The 5,100-nt window shown below is 57.2% G+C and overlaps 1 long non-coding RNA gene across 1 annotated transcript in view; it reads left to right on the forward strand.

Annotated features, from left to right (window-relative positions):
* LOC111736953 overlaps positions 1-3,323 on the forward strand; it is a 20,856-nt gene extending 17,533 nt beyond the window's left edge. Inside the window, exon 2 of the long non-coding RNA XR_002779293.1 lies at positions 1,894-3,323. This is a non-coding gene — a long non-coding RNA (uncharacterized LOC111736953). The remainder of the gene's footprint in view (positions 1-1,893) is intronic.
* Positions 3,324-5,100: the final 1,777 nt, after the last annotated feature.

Consider the following 5,100-nt stretch of genomic DNA (forward strand, 5'->3'; position numbering starts at 1 on the left):
GGCTATGGGGCCGTCTGTCTGAATCAGCCGTGCTAAGGCGTGGGTCCGAACCGGGCACAGCATTGTTTTCACACCATTCTGTTGGTTAAAACAGGTCGCAGGGCCAGACTGGCTTTAACGGGAGGGGACGATGCCACAAGGCCGTGGCTCACTGGGGGGCCATCAAAGTAACTGTCTCTCTCAACCACTCTGAGAAAAGTTCTTTGCAGAAGAGGCCGAGCGGACCCCCTCCTGCACACCCACGCGAGGCCTGGCTGCGCCCTGGAACACCCAGGTTCCCATGGCCCTGGCTTTCGGAGGCGAGGTTCTGCTGGGGAAGCTCCGGCCAGACCCCAGCTGTCCCCTCCCCTGGGGAGGCAGCCCTGTTCGCTGTCTGTCTCATATGGCTAATGGCTGTGCCTCTTATTACATAATCTGTTATTCTGCGCAGCACCAGGCCCTGGTTACTTGTCAAAAGTTTCTAAAAGCCAGCTGTATCAGCTCCAGGCAACTGCAGGAGCCGCCTCTCCCTCATAGTATTAGTCACTCTGTACTTAGCTAAATTTAACTTTTTATCATCCAAATGATATTTTTGTGGGCTTAGGATTTTACATAATGCTACCAACTGCTGCAGGCTAAGAATTTCTCCTTTTTTTTGTTAGGCGCGCGCGCGTGTGTGTGTGTGTGTGTGTGCGCGTGTGTGTGTGTTGGGTGTTTTCCTCCATGAACTTTTGCACGCTCAAGGAAGCATGGCTCCGTCTCTCTTCCTCGTTCCGCTCTCCCGGGCCTGGGCTTTCTTCTTCAGGCTCTGCTTTGCCATTTGCCAGCTGGGGGAAAAAACGCTCCCGACAGCTCCCTAATGGCCCTGCTAATGTTCCCCTCCTCCCTGGAGGCCTCTCCACTTCGAAGGTCTCCAAGGGTTTCTTGCTGCCTCTAACAGGCTTCACGGAGAGAGAAGCCGTGCTCCAGAGTAGAGTGTCTGTTGAGAAAGCAGAGAGAAGGATCCAGAAGCGGGGTAGGGACAAGAAGTGAGAGATCCAGCCGGCTGGCCCCAGGTAGGGGGTCCAAGGTGCCTGTGGGAGAGCAGGTGCAGGGAACTCGGCCCATCTGCTCCATTGGGAGAGTTCTGGGCTGTGGGAGGCAGAGCAGGGAGACCTGGCCTCTCCTTGGGGAGGAGCCTGGAGCAGCCCCAGGGGACGTGGGGATGCAACTCAGCCAGCTGGACTTCTGTGAGCAGCTCAGAAATGCCGGCTCGCTGGGCTCGCCCAGGGGTCTCGTGAGTTCTCCACTATAGCTGCATGTGGGAGGTACCCACCCCCATTTTGCAGACGGGGGACTGAGGGTCAGGCCCGAGGTGCGGCTGCAGCCCCTTACGGCCTCAGCCAGCACAGCGCTTACCGTGTCCAGGCCTGGCGCGCAGCACCACTCCGTCTCGCTAGCTCCCGGGCTCCTCGTGGCAAGTCCGTGAAGCAGGTGCTGGTCGTCAGCGCTCTGAGTCCCAGAGAGGAGGTCAAGCCACAGGTTAGGCTGCTCGAGGCCACAAAGCCGAGAGATGCAGAGCCAGACCCCTGCTCTCAGCCACCATGTCCCCTCTTCTCGCCAAAGGGACTTCCCAGGGGCGCGCACAGCAGCGGGCTGGGCCCTGTGCTCTTCGCGAAGCATTCCCAGGCCGACTCTGGTCGCCAGGCTTCCGCCCTGCCAGCTGACTTTAGAATAAAGCACGGTGTCTGCGTTCGGGTGTCTGCGTTCGGGCTGCGTCTGGGGAATTAACCAGAAACGGGTATTGGCCGCAGGGGAGAGGACTAGGCGCCAGGGAACAGGGATGAGAGAGGCTCACTCTCGCCCTGCACCCTTTTCATCTTTTCAAAAACCCAGATGTGTCATTTGTTTTAAATTATTTTATTAAAAAATTAGGAACTCCCAGGTATATACCTGAAAGAACCGAAAACATACGTCCACACAAAAACCCAGGCGTGCGTGTTCGTTAGCAGCGCTGTTCGTGAGAGCCGAAACGTGAGGACGCACCAAGCGTCCATCAACAGCCGAGGGATAAGCAAACGCGGTCTCTCCAGACTGGACGACGAGTCAGCCGTGAGCAAGATCGAAGCCCCGACACCCGCGACCGCGTGGACGAGCCTCGGAGCCGCGACGCTGAGTGAGAGAGGCCGGATGCACAGGGCCACGTGTCATGCGCGCCCACTGGTGTGAAATGTCCGGAACAGGTGCACGCCCAGGACAGAAAGCAGACGGCGTTGCAGACGGTGTTCGTGGGGGCTGAGGGAGGGGGTGTGGGCGTGACTGCCAACGGGGATGGGTGTCTCTTTGGGGTGATAGAAACGTTATGGAACTAGGTAGCGGTGACGATTGCACAACTTTGTGAATGGACTAAATGCCTCTGAACCATATACTTCAAAAGGGTGAATTCTGTGGTCTGTGAATTATGTCCCTAAGAAGCAAAAAATGAGCAGCCACGCCTCCAGACGGGGCCACAGGCGCGCAGCCCTGGCCTGTGGCCGGCGACCTGGCCGGATTACTCCGGTGCCGCGACCATCCGCATCGTCCCTCTTGGCTGGTTCTTTCGCCACCTGTCTCACGGTCTCCATGTCAACAGAGAACGGAGACAACAGTGATGTTTAACTTCAGCCGCACTGCCCACGTGTTTGGAGCTTATGCTTTCATCCAGGGCCAGCTTGAGACATGCGGACGTCTGGGCAAGCCAGCAATTTGGCACCCCATCAAAATGGTATTCTTTAAGGGTTTGTTTGACATTTATTTAGTGAGGATAAGGAGAGACTGATCTCCTATTAATAGAAATTGCACGGAGAAACGGATCCACTTGCTAATTCGCGTCCGCGGCCGGAAAAAAGGCTCAGGGATTCGAAACATTTTCAGGAAAGCAATGGAGACGTCTCTCGTCCGTGTCTCTAGAGGTTGGTTTTATTTTTCTGTTTGTTTGTCCCCGCCCCCGCCACATCACCAGTTTTCCAAATCACGTAAGAAGCGTATTGAAGATTTGGATTTACGGCTTTAAAGGAGAGGATCTAATGTATAATATGATGACGCTACCACATAATACTGTACTGTACTGTATCAATGAAATTTGCTGGCAGTAGAACTTGTGTTCTCACCCCCCCGCCCCAAAAAAAGGGTACACGTGTCAGGTGACGGATGTGTTCATTAACTAGATGGGACGAATCCTGTGCCGTCCCAACGTATACGTCTACCAAATCGTCGCGTCGTACACTTTAAATGAATTACAATTTTATTTGTCAATTATACGGCAGTAAAACTGGGGGGAGAGGAAACGTAAGGGAATAAAATGTCTCCTTTTCGTTTCTGCTAAACAGCAACACACATGTATTATTTAGTTTCAGAACCACCTCCCCACCCCACCCCCAAATCCCGCAGCTGCAGGGGGTGAGAAGCTCGTCCGTGCACGCGTGCACGCCACAAATCTCAGCTCGGAGTTGTGCTTCAGCGGAAGGGGCTGGGCTCATCTGCCCTCCCATCGTGTGTGGGGGTCACTGGAAGGAGTGGGTCACCTGGCGGCGTCTTCCCAGTTCATCCCAGCCATGTTTTGCCTCCTGCTGCAGCTCCGTTCCCCAAGCAGCTGCCTCAGCTCGTTAAGCTGACCCTGCATTCGCTTTTTGGATTTTAAATGCTCTTTTGTCAGTAAAATAATTCCCCCCACGGTGCACTTCTCTGTAAGGAACACATGTTTGCACATTTTTTCTCTGGGGGGGGGGGTGGTCCCCGCAGTTCTCAGTTCTGCCAGGTGTGAGTCACAGTTGACCTTCTCACCCGGGCGGGGCCGGGGGGGGGGGCGGCCTGCAAACGCCTGTTCACCATGGGCTGGTGTCACCATGGTGCATCCCTAACCTTTAGAATGGAGAGACTTACAGGGACCTCACGGAAGGGTTGGAGAGGTCATGACGAAAGCTCAGAGGCAGAATGCACGCCGTGTGGAGAGCTGTGGATTTGGGGGGAACGCAGAGTGAGGAGCGGGGGGAGCTGGTGTGCCCAGCAGGGGACTGGACCCTGGGACGCCGGGCCACTTTGTTCGTTGGGGGTCCGGCGTGTGAAGCGGGGGACACGTGCGGCTGTGGACAGGTGCAGGGCCAAGGGGGGGGCCTCAGCCCCCTGCAGGTCTGCTCCCAGGGAGTGTTCGGAGTTGGCCGTGACTCCCCGGAGCGTGGAATTGCACGGGGTGTGTGAGGAGCCGGTCTCCGGCGGCCGCACTTCCCCCTGCTGAGCCGTCTCCCTTCTCGCCTCCCCAGTCAGTCTCCCTCTGAACTCTGACTCTGTGTCCACTGCGAGATTCCTCTTGCTTAGCTCTGTCAAGACCACTAGCCTCTGGCAGCCTCAGGCTGGTACTGCAGAGCCCAGGCCTGGCCAGCCCCTGGAGGAGGGCTGCTCTGGAACGATCCCGGCTCCCACAGGCTGGCCCTCTGGTCCTGGTCCCTGGGACGCCTCCTGGGCTGCAGACTGCTCCCTGGGCACAGATGCGGGTCCTGGGGATGCGTCAGACAAACAGGGCTGTGTGTTGAGCTGCAGTTGTGGGCTACAGCTGTCTCAGTGGGAGCCCGAGGTTGGGGGTGGGGGTGGCCTTCGGCCTTCGAGATGCCTGGGAATCTTCTGTCCTCTCATGGGCTGATTGCTCCTGGGGTCCCTGGAAATCCATGTCTCTGCCTTTTCAGTTTGGTCTCTGGCCTCTGGGCGTCTGGTGGAGGTGGGCTCCAGCCACACACTGCCCACCTGCAGGGGCTTGATGGGAGGATGAGAGCCAGTCATTTGCATCACAGCCCCACGATGCTGACCTTGACTTTGCCTGGGGCACCGGGATGCTTCCTTCTACTGGGCAGCTTTCCCCAACCCTTCTACCAACCTCCCCCAAGCAGCCTGAGGCCCTGCGGTCCCAAAGTGCTCTGAGCTGCACTTCTGAGATAAGACAGCTGGCGTGTGTGCTGGGGGTGAGGGCTCTGCTTCCCTGACCCAGAGCACAGGGAGCCCTGGGAAGTGTTTCAAGCTGCAGCCTCCACAAACGCACCCCGGACTGCGTCCCTCTGTCAGACAAGGGTCCTGCAGCTGGGCATCCCCTGTCCTGTCCTCTGGGCACATCTG

The sequence above is a fragment of the Pteropus vampyrus genome, unplaced genomic scaffold (assembly GCF_000151845.1).
Source record: "Pteropus vampyrus isolate Shadow unplaced genomic scaffold, Pvam_2.0 Scaffold23, whole genome shotgun sequence".
Lineage (NCBI taxonomy): Eukaryota > Metazoa > Chordata > Mammalia > Chiroptera > Pteropodidae > Pteropus > Pteropus vampyrus.